Below are 14960 nucleotides of genomic sequence, written 5' to 3'. Positions count from 1 at the left end.
ATCATCTGTTTGACAGTCTATGAAATGTGTAAATCTATCATCCTTTCCACTCTTTTTCAAGGACATTGATGAATTTGGGCCCTTTGGTTATATTCTGAGGACCTAGACCTGCATGATACTAGAAGAATATTTTACCCTCTTATTCCCTATTTAAGCAAAATTCAATGATATTATCTTCCATTCCACAGCCAAGTGCCAAGAATTTGAAGTCTAGTGGACCAGTGCTCTCAGGATACCAAGTCGTAGCTCTTCTTATATTAACATCAAACCACAAAATCCCTCTAAATATAGAAGACTAATGGCCAGGCTTTTCAAGAAGTTCTCATATCTCACCTTCCATACATTCCCAGAATTATTAGCTTGAATAGCATGGTTGATTAATGTCCCAAGATCTATTAGTTATTCAACCTTCCCATAATTCATATTTTTTTCCACTTAGTCATTTTTAAAATTCAGGTAACATTAAGCTTATATGATTAAATATGAGCATGATTATTTATTCTATTGCCTTGATTGTTGTTGCATATAATCTGCAGATGTCCTGACCTAGGGGAAATTCTTTCCAAGCTTAGACTCTGCGTGGCCTTTAGACATTCATGCAGACCCACATTTGACTCCTGGAATTTCCAAATGGGTTTATAGTTTCACAGGCTGAGGCATGACCTAAAATCAGTGCCTTAGTGTACCAACCATGTGTTGCTGGGTAACAACTCAGGGTACTCTAATTCAGATAAAACTGGACTTCTTTCCAGAAAAGATTCTCATGTTCGACTTTTCCTTTCCTCAAACTGAGGGAGGCATTCCCTGGGGATAGGCATACTTCTGGGAGGACAAATTAAGGGAGACCTAGCTGTCCTAAATGTGCCTCTGTTTTCTGTTTTGTACAATACATAACACAAAGTAAGGCAAAGGATTCACAGAAGTGATTAAAGTTCTGATGAGGTGGTCCCTTTGAGGACTTCTAAAGAAAAGGAAATCTATAGGTATTTTCCCATTATGTTAAAGGAAGCAGAAGGTGAGATTACAAACTGTGAGTTTGATGTGAAGCCCCAGCAAAATTCTAGGATGGATGATTAAAGGAGAATTTGTGAAAAAAGAAGAGATGTCCAAAAATTGACTCGTGTTCATGAATGATAATTAGCTAGTATTTATGTACTTTTAAAGGCTGACACACAGTATTTGCAAATGTCATCTCATTTAATCTTTAGGGCAACCCTGGGAAATATTTACTATTATTAACCTTATTTTTTGATGAGGCAGACAGAGGTTAAATTACTTATCAAGAGTCACACAGTCATTACGTTTCTGAGGTTGGTTTTGAACTCAGTTGTACCTGACTCCAGACTTAGGACCCTATCCTTTGTAGCACTAGATGCATCTCTGACAATTTACAAGTCCAAGTTAAGGCAATTTCCTTAGTCTGCCCTTCTTGGCTAACTACAGTTTAATGCCATTCTATCTTTCTAGGCTTTTCTCAATCTACTCCCCTCAACACATGCTATAATCTGGCAGTAAAGTCATTAAGTCTTTATTTAATTTTCTCAGTCTATAATGACATTTTTTTTTAAAATTACAGACCATACATATAACACTTTATCTTTCACTTGAGCATTGATTTTTATGGACTGTGTTCATTGGTTTTATGGACTGTGATCTCATTACTACTTTTTTTTTGCTAGGGCAGATTTCAACCCATTCATTCTTTCTCAAACTGAACACTTTTTGACCATGTTCTTCTGTATATTTCCTATAGAAAATTATCCAGGATATCCATCAATACATTTGTTATTTGTATCATTTGTATTATGTCTTCTTGCTAGACTGTATCCTAACAAAACTTTCCATTACCTAACCCAGTGCTCTCTGCGGCTTAAAAAATATTTGTCAACTAAATCATTGAATTTCTCATGTGCAGTTGAAACTCGGAAAAATCTGCTAATGAAATAATATTCTAATGAGTGGTTTCTTTCCACAGTACCATTGGTATATGATTCAGTAGTATTGTAAATTAAATGAACTTTGAGGGTTGGCTTAAGATCCTAACTACTATTTCCAATGTTTCTTCTATGGGAAGATGTCTCAATTTCCAAGTTACTTGCTTAAAAATGTACTTGGAGAGGACTGATATGGGATTTTAACCTGGGGAGGTGGACCTTGTCTGTCAACATTAGGACATCAAAAATGTGTCCATATATCAATTTCATGTATCTATTACTTATAGTCCCTGAAAAGAATTCTTAATCTTTGGAGAACTGCTGGAGTCTATGGACTCTTTCTGAGAAAAGTATCCGTGACATTTTAAGCTTTAATAACTTCTGAAGTATAACTGTTACAAAGTTGTAAAAACAATATTTAAAAGATTATTTAAAAATTTAAACTCTTAATGTTTCTTATTCAAATTTAAAATAACCACCATCTTTTGCTATACTCAATCTAGCTGATTTTTAAACTTTATAAAAACTTTTCATCAACTGCTATTCAGTGACTGGAAAGGATTACATTTATCGTCCTAGGCTTATGATCACCCATTGATAACTGGATGAAACTTTTATGCTTTCACTGAAGTTTTAACTTGACCTCACAATAAAAGTTGGATGGAGATAGATCAAGTGAAACAAGCAGTTGTTGTACAGCAATCTTTCATTTGTATCTAATTCTTTGGGATCCTGTTGAGGGTTTTCTTGGCAAAGATACTGGAGTGGTTTGGCATTTCCTTCTCCAGTTCATTTTATAGATGAGGAGACTGTGACAAACCAGGGTTAAGTGACTTACTTAGAATCACCCAACTAGTAAGTGCCCGAGGTCAGATTTGAACTCTAGAGCACCCTAAGTTGGTTATCTATCTTTCTATCTATCACTTCATCTAACTGTAGATCTATCTCTACAAATCTATTCAACCTGAGAAAGTCTCATCCTGAGGCTCTTTGCACACACAATATATGGTGTGTATGTATGTATGTATGATAGTATATAGGTATACATATTTATATAAAACCAGACAAATATGAAATAAAAAAATAAATTTCAAATGGTCCTTTTCTCTAAGCTTGTGGTATTCATACTTCCAAAGTTATTAAAACTCCAAACTACACCAAGATTTTTGTAAAGGAATTGTAAAGGAAACTGATTCTATTAAAATATGGTTAACAAAGTATTTTTAAACAGAAAAAAAGTTCACGAACCCCTAGGTTAACAACCTCTGTGGAGAGTTTTCTGAAGCTAAGAGAGATTAACTGATTTCCTCAGGGTCATACAACCCAATGTCTTAAGCACCATTTGAATATTTGAATCTTCTTGACTCCAGCTTCAGGACTCTCAGGACTCTCTCTTAACCATTTGTCCAGTTCTGTACAATATTGGGTGAATAGGGCTTTTTACATCACACAAAATATAATGATTAATGATCTCAGTTAACTATTTACCGCCCATACTCACCCCAAAGCCATTTTTTAGTCTGATCTTGTAGCTACATGAAGACATCTGAGTATTTACAACCTGATTATTGGGCCAACACCAGATTGCTCTTAAGATAAGGAAGGGTCAGGGGCTTGTAGGATTTAAGACTGGAAAAGACCTCCTAATTCATCAAGCCTAACCACCTTAATTTATAGAAAACTAGGAATTAGAGAAATGAAAGCAGTACAAGAAGACTCAGGAAGAGTAGCGATGGTGACAGGAGGGGTGGTATCAACCCACAACAATAGTTAGATGCCCATGTAAAACCACACCTTAGGGTTTGTGAAGTTCTGTGTTCGTGTTTCTCTGATGATCCTCATAATTGATCACATGAGATGCTTAATACAGTTGTTTCTATCCCCATTTTATATATGAAGAAATTGAGAAGGAAAATGCCTTGGGCCTCAAATAACATTTATATGGTTCTTAAAGATTTGCAAGGTATTTTTTTCTATATAATCTCAATTGATCCTCAAAACCACCCACTGAACTGGGTATTATAGACCTTAATCCTATTTTACAGATGAGGAAGTTGAGACTGAAAGGTTCAATGATTGGTTCAAAGTTATTAAGTGTCCCAGGCAGGACTTGGACCTAAACTTCTTCTAACTGCAAGTCCAGTGTCCTTTCCACTAAATCACATGGCTTCCCCCACAGCACGCAAGTTAACTGTGTTAAGATTTCCTCTATTGTTATAACACAGTTTGATCTTTCTTCTTCCCATAACTTTGAAGTTTGTGATAATGTGGACATTGGGTTACAATTTCATTTTTACGATATAGATTTTTTCTATGTGAAGTGATAGAGACCAGAGGCAACCAAATACCTGCAAACTCTTCTTCCTTCCCTCAGATTGGTATAGTCAGTCCTATTTAACTCAGTTTAAATTAGATAATATGCAATGTAGACCTTAAAAGTGAGCATTCAGATTATGATTTGAGATTTTTCAGTCTCTTTCCTCTCCCCAAAATATTTCTCAACTTTGAGATCTCCTGTTAAACATATAAAATTTCCAATACAATGCAAGCCATTATCAATCCTGATACATAACAAGACCTCGAGGGGGAACATAGGAGTGGTGTGGGGGGGGGGCAGAGAGACCCAAAGGAGGGACTGATGAATGAGGAGATGCAACAAAGGGAAAATTCACAGATTGCTTTGCCCAGAGTGGGCTCTTGATTTTCATTTGTGTTGGATGGTGGAGGGTGGAGACTGAGATTCAAGCTAAAAGATTTTGGTCATTTATCTTACAAAGGAAAAGTCAAATGATGTGTTAATGAGCATTAGATATTTTTGAGTAACAGCTCTAGTCTCAGAGTGACAAGAGGCAGCATTGGCTGTATTGCATTAGCACAGAGGGGAAAGCAGAAAGACATAGGCAAAAACAGAGAAAAGGAGATATTTGTGCTGAGCCAATTCTCAGGAAATTCTCCAGACAAGACAACAGTAACTATCAGATTGGGGAAGCTCCATCAGTTGAGAAATATAAACCTAGAACAGGCAAACACTGGAAGGCTTGTTGAAAGAGCATTATACTCTGACCCTTGGGGAAATGGGCAGGCTTTCTTAGGAGAGTAGCTCCCTCCCCTCCCCCACTTTTTGGCTTTGTTTTATTTCTCAATTACTGCCACAAAATACTACCTCACCTGAGCTGTTCAATTGGATCTCTTTTGTAAGATTCTACAGAAAGACAGGTTTAAATGAACCATGGAAAATGAGCTGCTCAGACTTTTCTGGTAGTGTGCATATTCTCAGGAAGGCTTTAACTTGGGAGAGTACTTAGATTTGATACAATCTTCCTGGTTGAGACACTAAAGCATTTTGCATTATTACCTAGATGAAGGTGCTAGAATACACTTTCTATGTATAGTGAATTGATGTGATCTTGTCTGATCATGGAATCATAATCTTGTGATGCATGTGAACTCCATAATTCATAAATTTTTGGAACTTCTTAAAACTTGCTGAATACAGATCAGACTCCTCTATTTGGCATTCAAGTTCTATAATTTGATGTTTCTCTTACACTTTGAGTCTTATCCCCATACCCTCCACACATTCTCTACTCCAACCATGTAAGCCTCCAGAACATAAGCCCTCCTGAGTCCTCATTTTGGCTGACAAAGTCATCTATCCTTCAAATGTTTTTACCATCTTTGTCCAAGAAAGTTCTTACACTTCCTTTGATGGCCAAGTCAAATGTCACCTCCTCCAGGAAACATTTTCAGATTCCCTTGATAGGTAATGACTTTCCTCTTAAGACCTTAATTTGTTCTATATTGAAGATACTTATTTTGTTATATAGTAGATTATCATTATATGCTAGGCTCTCTGTATCAAAAAGCATGCTCTTTGAAGCAAGAGATTGTGTCCTAAAGTCTTTATCTAGCCCAATGTCTCACACAGTGCTCTACTTAGAGTAGTTTCTAATAAATGTGGATTATACTTTTAAGGGATAGTCCTGGTTCATCCCAAGTATAGCCACTGTGATTAGGATGATGGAGCATAATGGCTCAAGTAAAGTTCACCTGTTCAGCATCCCTAGATGAGCACCATTCCTTTGAAACCCAGTCCTCTAGGGAAAAGACTTGAATGTCATCATTTAAATTTCCAAAGTGTGAATAGGTGATCTGACAATTAAAATCATAGAAACAATGAATGATAGAGCTAAAAGTAAAGATTTTAAAAAATCATCTAGTCCAGGCTGCATTTTACAGATGAAAAGTTGAGAACAGGAAAATTTAGTGTTTTTTTTCAAGTTCTCACAGCTACTTAGGAGCAGATGTTGCAGTAGATCTCTAAGTTGCTAGGATGCTGGTCTCTCTATTCTGCTCCATGACTTTGATTTCTAAAGTTCCTTCAACCTGCTGTGACAATCAATTGTCCCCTGTCATATTTTTAGCATCCAACAGCAGTTCTTTCCTGACAGAAGTTGAAATTAGATCCATTTTTTAAAATCATGGAACTTTGAAGGGGTGGTAGTAGAATGACCAATGGAATTAGTTGGAAAAGTGAGTTCAAACCTCATCTCTGACACTATCCAACTACTTATGTAATGTTGCAAGTTTATAAACCTTTTTATATTATATTTCATAACCCTGAAGAAATAAGTATAGGCTCTTTACAAAATGTGAATGTGTATGGTGCAGAGCAAAGAGCTCTCAGCTTGGACTCATGAAACCTGAATTTAAATCTCTACCTTGCCTTTTAATGCCTGTGTGACTTTGGATAAGTCATTTCAACCCCGTTGGCTTCAGATTCTTCATCTGTAAAATGATAGTGGGGGAACTAGATGATTTTGTTGATTCCTTTCAGTTCTACATAGTTGAACCTACAATCTGGCAAATCAAAACATTGGACTAAAATCTTGAAGGTCCCTTCCTGCTCAAAATCCATGATCTTTATTTTATAGCTAGCAATGTGGACATGGCCATGAGTCAAATCTCTTGGGTAATGATTTAATGGAAGTCTAATCTGGATAGCTTGGAATAGTTAAAAGAGGTTGTTCTATTTCATGTGCAAAAACACTTTCAAATCATTCAACCTGGAGTTCCACTTAAAATTCTTTGAATGTGACCAGGGAGAAGTGAAGAGGGGTTGACCACCCAACCTAGGATTGACTGTGTGAGGGCGTGAGGGGTCAAGGAGTAGGGGAAATAGGACACAGAGAATTCTAGAAAATGGGGCAAGGTTAACAGACTCATTTGTTTTCTCACATAGAAGAGACCAAATCCAAACAAAGAAGATTTATATGTCACCATCAGTTTACATAATCAGAAAAATGTGGATGTTATCCTCATTTTATTCTATTCCTAACTTCTTAAGGATGTTCCTAAAAGAGAAATGAACTTGAAATCAGAGGATAGGTTTGACATTTATTAGGCAGGTAACAATGATCAAATCATTCTCTATAATTGAGATGATATCCCCCTTTGACCTCACAGTGCTGTGGAGTTTTAAGTCCTTAAGGTACTGCATAAAGGTTTACCATTATTTTGACAGTCTCAAACATGATGTTGAATGATTCTCATTCAGGTGTGGGTTGTACAAGACAGCATTGGACCCTCAGATGCTTTGATACACCTTTCTATGGCTATTGATGAAAGGTCTTCTTGACTCAATATAGTCAATGAATTTACTTGAGATTCAAAAAATACCAATCATGCCTTCAGAGTGTTAATAATCATATTAAATAATACATTTAGTGAGACCATTTCAATTTACTGAATTTTTTTAATGCTTTAGTATGTTAGCTCCTAAGATGTGGAAGAGAGTTATGGAATTGGAAAACATATAGTACTGGCAATGAAAACTCCTGGGTTTAAACCTATCTCTGATGTTAACTAGTTGCTTGACTTGGTGGCATCAGGATCATGAATCTGGATCTCTAAAGAAAGCTTAGAAGTCATATAATTTCATCCAATCACCTTAGAGATAAGGAAACTGAGGCCTAGAGAGGTTAACTCAGAGAAATCAATATCCGTTATCTAAGACTTTGTAAGTAATTAAATGGCAAAGATTCACATTTTGGTCATAGGATATTTTTCTTAATTATTTGGAGCTGGAAGGAAACTTAGAAGCCATCCAATTCTATAGCTCCATTTTAACGATTTAAAAGTAGAGGCCCAGAGAGGTATTAGGAATTGTCCAAAGTCTCACAGGTAGTAAATGGCAGAAATGAACTAATTTCTCTTCCTTCATTGCACCTTGTTATTCTGCCTCATAGAGTTGTGAAAATCAAATCTCTTAATGCCTGTGAAGTTTTCTCTAATGGAGAGAAAATCATACATGGAAGCTAGCAGGATTAGATTTACAAACTATCTTTAAAAGGAAGCAGCATCTTCATCTTCCTAATCTCCATCTCATATTTGTGGTTTTGGCTGGCTTTGTTCCTTAGCAGATGTAACAGAAGAAGAGACCTCAACAATTAGCTGGTTAAGCAGTTAACAAATTGAGCTTGTGGTCAATTGTTGGGAAAGGTACAAGTCCAGTTAGGGTTTGTTTCACAAGATCTTTGGATTTATTACTGATATTCAGATCTAGAGGAGGTTAAGATAACAGCTGTAAAGCTGGAAGGGTCCTTAGACATCATGCAGTCCCACCCTCTCATATTTTAGATGATGAAACTGCATCTCAGAGAGGTTAGGTGACTTTTAAAAATCTATACAGGAAGCAAATTTTAAAGGTAGCTTTGAACCTCTGTCCATTAATTCTATATTCAACAGTCTAAATTCAACATAAACTTTCCTCAGTATTGATCAGAGATTATAGGAAATTATTTAGTCCAAAAGGAGGTGGTTCAACCAACCATTGTTTCAAAGGATTGGTAGACTTTGACTTCCCTTAATGTTCAATCTCCTACACTCTCATTTCTCTGAGAGCTTTCCCATTCTCATCTCTTCAATAGTCCCTACTTTGTCAATAGGTTTCAAAATGGCAGACAGAATGAGGACCAATGCATGGGAGAGACAGGGAAATAGATTGTAGGTCATTAGACCTGAAACAAAATGTAATGAGCTTCTTCATGAGGTAATACTTTCACTGATTCAATACGTATCTGAGATCAATGTTGGATACACACTTGTAGGTAGAGTTGAAAAGGGAATTCGGGCTTCAAAATTGCCTTCCTTAACAATCTCTCCCCTAGATGAATTGTCTTCCCTATTAGAATGGAAACTCCCTGAAGGTAAGAATTGTTTCATTTTTTTGATATTTGAACATCTAGATGTTGCACTGTTCCTAGAGTATGGCAAGTACTTAATAAATTGTTTGTTTTTTCATTTATCATTTTATATAAGAGGTAAGATTAGTTTACCTCTAAAATTCCCCCTAAGACTAGGATTCATTGAATCTCCTCTTAGCATAACTGGTACCAATTAAGATTTTCCAAATCTAAATTCCATTAAAGTCATCTTATGCTGCTTAAGAATTGAAATAAAAATTTAAAAAAGGAGTTGAAAATTGAGATGATGTCTATTCATTTGGAAATCATTGAACAAGCTATAAAATATTATTATGATAGAATACTACTATATTTCAAGAAATGATGAGCTTGATGTTTTTAGGGAAAAAATAACCATGAGAAATACTTTCATGAAATCATGAAGAGTGAAATGAGCAGAACCAAGAAGGTGTTGTATATAGTAGCATCAATATGGTTTTAAAAACCCTTTAAGTGACTCTTTTTCTAATACCTTAAAATACACATCTCTTTTTTTCAATTAAAAAATGATTTTGCTGGTTTGTTACTAAGTATAATTGTTTATAAGTTGCTGAAGGAGACCAAGTGCTGCCAGTCCCCTTTAAATTTCATTATCTTGGATCAAATCCCTGTTCCTCCACTCTAGTTTTGTTTAGGGCCCCTTAATTCCTTCTTTCATTCACTTCCAACTGATTTTACTATGTGTAAAATATCAGAACTGGGCTCAGGAGTTTTTGTCTGTTTTATGATCAGCGATCCTTATACTGCAGTGTATTTTTTTTTCAGTTACTTCACAACAGGACACTGGGGTTTTTCTCAAATTTAAGATTATTTTTCCACATGATCTAATTCCATTCATCATTGTTACATCCCCTTCCTTCCCATTGAGTTCTAATCTCCAGCTCTGCCCCCACTTCCATTTCCACTTTACTTTTCACTTTTAGTCTTTTTATATCTTGGGTCATCTGACTTGATTTTATCGTGTTCTTTTTCCTACCTGCAGCCTCCACCTCACAGATTTCAGTTTCCTTTCTAATAATCTCACCTCTGCTACAGTTACCTCTCTTTGTACTACCAAAAAATAATCATTGACACACTTTGCTACTGTAGCAACTGAATGAGATAACATATGGGCAAATGTTTTGAAAACATTCATTCATTCTCTCAAGCATGGTTATATTTATTTATTCAATAAACATTTTTGTCTTCATACTATATAAGGCACTGGTTTAGTTGTGAGGGATAGACAGACAAACAAATTTCTTGTTTATTATAATTATTGATGAGGGCAAAGTCATCCCTAAGATTTGTCCAAGTTTAATATAGCAACACCCAACCAATATAGCACCATGGAAGATAATTGAAAGAATATTAGATTTGCTATTCAGGAAATCCAAAGTCAAATCTGAGTTCTGATGATAGGGGAATTTAAGAATCCTCCTGTCTAGACTGTAATTTCAATGCCTGTACAATGAAGAAGGTCATCTAATTGATCTCTAGTAGGATGCCTTACAATAATTTAATCAACAAGTATTTTTAAAGCATCTTCTATGTGCTAATCACTGAAGTAAGTACTCGAGATACAAAGACAGAATTTAAACAGGTCTTGCAAGGAACTGATATTATATTGCAGTCAAGCTTGAATACCAAAATATTTTTAAAAAATGGTTTGACACTGTGTTTTATGAAATCACAAATACACATTTTCCAGATCACTTAAAACCAGAGGGGAAAGTTAAGATAGAAAGAATTAACCAATTACTTTCTGAAGGAAACCTCAAAAGAAAATCTGCAGTCATATAATCAAATTCCATATTTCCCATATCAAAGGAAAAAATGTAAGCATCCAGAAAGAAGTAGATTAAATATCAAAAAATCAATCAAAAAATCAATCAGAATCCTATAAGACTGATTGGTTTTTTAAAGCTAAAGAAGACCTTAGAATAAAATATTTCAAAAAGTGAAAGACATAGACTTATAACCAAGATTTTTTTTAAAACAACTGAATATAATGCCATAGAGCAAAAAATAAAAATTCCAATAGGATAGAGGACTTCCAACATTTTTGGGTAAAAATCAGAACTGAGTGAAAGGTAAATTGCAAGGTAAATTGTAAGAGTCAAGATAAATGTAGAAAGGCAATTTTATTTCAGCAATTGAAAGGAACTACATGATGCTACAGTGTTAGCATTCTCATAGAGGGAAAAGAAACAAATATCCTTTCAGAACTTTCATGTCTTCAAAGGATATAAATGAAGTTCAGGAAGAAAACCAGAGCCCTTGGCAGGGTATTGACTCAATTTGAGGGTTCTTTAGAGGGGAAATAAAAAAGAGAAGATAAAAAGAGGAATACATGAGTATGGAAAAGAGAAAAAAGAGGGGGAAATTGCTATTTCTCACAATTGTTGTGGGTGAGAATAATATATAAACAAGGAAGAGATTGAAGGGGGAAAGGGCATCAGTTGAACCCCATTCTTATCTGAAATGAACAAAAGAGGGATAAACCTATGTTCAGTTTAGCAGTAATGCATCAACTTCAACAGAGACATAAGTAGAGATAGGGAGGAGGAGATTAAGAGAGGGGATAATACCAAGCAGGGAATAGCTACAAGCAAAACAAACTTATTGATCCTGACAGGTAGGGAATGATTAAAAAGGGAAAAAGGAAAAAAAAAGAAAACAAAACAAAGGAAGATTCTAAAAAGTGCCTATCAATTGTATTAGTCCATGAGATGAAAGGATTAATTTTAGATAATTATGAGCAAGTAAAACTGATGCAAAGTGAAGTGAACAGAAGCATCAACTCAATTTATAGAAGCACAGCAATAATTGTGGAGGATTAATGACATTGAAAGCCTGTAAGAATTTTTTTCCAAAGGATCTGTAATAAAGCATGTGACCCATCTCTTAATAGAGGAATGCTGAACTCAAAGTTCATTAAATGCCATACAGATTTGGATATGGCCATTGAATGTATTCATTTTGCTTGATCATGCTTATTTGTTAACATTTTTTCTCTATTTTTTCCTTGGGTTTATCATAGTAGGCATCAGTGAGGGAATGGGAATATTAATAAAAATGACACCAAAAACAGAAGGCACCTGAAACATATTTTAATATACAGAAGGGAACCAAAGGAAATTCAGAAAAAAAAACATAGATGAGAAGGGGAGATTTTAATAATGTATAGACTTCTCATTTTCTTTTTTAAAGTAAGTCATACCAATAAAATAGAAAATTATAGTTATTTATGTTGCCTTTTATTTTCTGCTATGTATATGGAAATGCACTTATTTTATTAATTTGAGAACAAAACAATTGAAATTATTGTATTGAGAGGAAGCAACATGCAGTCATTTACAGAAGTGTGAAGTAATTTTGGAAGCCACTAGCAGTGGAGGAGAATTAGAAAAGGATTAACCGGGGAACGGACATCTGAGCTGATCTTAATAGGGGACTTGTGTAAGGCAGAAGTGAAAAGAGGTGCATTCCAGAGAAGTGTAATAGTCTTTGCAAAGACAGACATGGAAATTGGGAGTGAAATAACTTGATAGAGGGAATAGTAAATAGGCCAGTGCAGATGGAATGGAGAGTTGTGAAAAAGAGTGATGCTCAAGAAACCTGGAATGTAGGATTCTAAAGAGCAAGGAGTGACTTCTTTTATTTATCCTACGTTCAATACAAAGACATTGGAGGCCTTTGACCTGGTAAGTGATACTAAGACATGTTTGAGAGATATTTTGGTAACAGTATCAAGGTGATTGGATAATGTGTATGTAGTGCTGGGAGGTGTGATGAGGAATTACGACATTAGTTAAGGATAACTACAAGGTTATGAATCTACATGCATGGGAAAGTAGTAGCGTGTTCGACAGAAATAGGAAAATTGGGGAAAATAGCTACCTTTGGAGAGATTTGGGGTCATTAAGTGTGTTTTAGACATGTTAAATTTGCAAGCTTATGACACAAGTGGAAAATATCCATTGGGGTGTTGGATCTTGAGAAGCAGTTGTTCAATTTTCAGGGCAAATATTTAATAATTCAGAAATCTGCAAATGCTACATATTGAGACTTACTGTTTTTGTCAATTGTCTATACTTAAGAAAATATTGAAGAAAATTTTCTTAAATCAGATTAAATTTAAAATATATAATGTTTACATTTGGGGGGATTAGTTCCTAGATATTCATCAACATACCCCTGGACATATCCTGAGCTGGTAGCTCAGAAAATGAATCAGGGCTGGGTATTTAGACATTAATTCTACGGTATTTTAAGACAAAACAAAATAGCAAATTTGCTATTATTTTTACAAAGGAAAGTGGGAGAAGTTAATTGAGAATAAAGGGCATGGGGTAAGAAGTCAATAATGATAATATATCCAAATATACTGGATTGTAGGAAGAGTTAAATGAAGTTATTAGAAAAAGGAAGAGAAAATGTCCAAAGAGAAGAAAAGAGTAAATTGAAATTTGTCTAGGGTAGGCTAACTTCGAGTCATACTGCAGTGTACTTAAAAAAAAAAGAATGCAGTGTACTCTGACACTCCAAACATGGTTCTGAATCACATTCTGATGATGATCCCCTTTTAAAATTTACCAAATTCTTAACATCATTCTTTTAGTGTTTGTGCCATGTGTGTTTCCAGGAGCAGCATTCCTATATAATATTTGATTTAGATGATACTTTCAAATTTGCAAAGCATCTTGTATACAATATCTCATTTGAGTTTCAAGAGAGTGCTAAGAGAGTTATAGATGCAATCATTCTTATTTAGCCGATACTGAAACTGAGCCTGAGGGAGTTCCTGTGACTTGCCATTAAGCCCCCAAAGGTAGACACAGGATTTTCTGATGTGAATCCCGTGTTTTATATTCTATCTCATGTTATACCAAGTTCCCTTTAAAACTAAGATAAAACAAAACAAATTATTCCTTTTAGTTCTGTTAACTACCTTCCCATTCCTTTCTTAATAATGCAGTTCATTTGTATTTCTTTCCCTTCTATTCCCTTTCCTTTACTCTTCCCTTCTCTTACCTAGAATTTTCTTAAGCCTTATTCCCTCTCTAAAGAATGTCCATAGGTTATTACTATTGTTGGGTCAACTGATGGTAAAACTCCTTGTTGAAGCCAATTTGAATGACTAGAAAAAGCCAAAGGATGGAGCTACTCTGGAGTCTATGGCTGAGTGAAGAGTCCTATGAAGGATTTTGATACTCAGACATCAGACAGACTCTTTGACAGTCAACAAAGAGGGACTTGTGAAGAAAATTTCCTTTTTCTTTAGTTCTATACATTTGTAGCGTATGTATGTGTGCGCGCACATGGGTATATTCCAAAGACCTTGACTGTTTCCTAACACATCCCATGGGATCTGACTTAAACTGGGAGGTCTAAAATTTGATTTTTTCCCAAGGATCTGCTAGCATATCCCTGCAGGGCCCAACATAAGATGCAATTAAATACTGTGCATTATTATCCATTTAAGGGGAAAGTAGCCCTAATGCCCAAGTGGGTGACAGAGGCAAGATGGAGTGTCTCCTAATGACCTCTTGGCAAGCCCTGTTTGTTTTTCCTTGTATCCTGCCCAGTGGCAGAGCTAAGCTGGGGGCTCTGTTGAGATAAGGGCTTCCCTGTCTTCTTGAGTTTCTGCCCCCCCCCTTTTTCTTATTTTCCAGGGTGGTAAAGAAAACAGGTCTGAGATTAAGGATGAAGCAAAGAGTGATTAGAGAGTACTCTTCTATTACTCCATCAGGAAGCTGAGTGTCTAATTGAAATAGTGGCCTTGAAGGACCAGACCTCC

Source organism: Macrotis lagotis, chromosome 4 (genome assembly GCF_037893015.1).
Source record: "Macrotis lagotis isolate mMagLag1 chromosome 4, bilby.v1.9.chrom.fasta, whole genome shotgun sequence".
Taxonomy (NCBI): domain Eukaryota; kingdom Metazoa; phylum Chordata; class Mammalia; order Peramelemorphia; family Peramelidae; genus Macrotis; species Macrotis lagotis.
The sequence above is the reverse complement of the archived record's forward strand: the minus strand, read 5'-3'. Positions refer to the sequence as shown.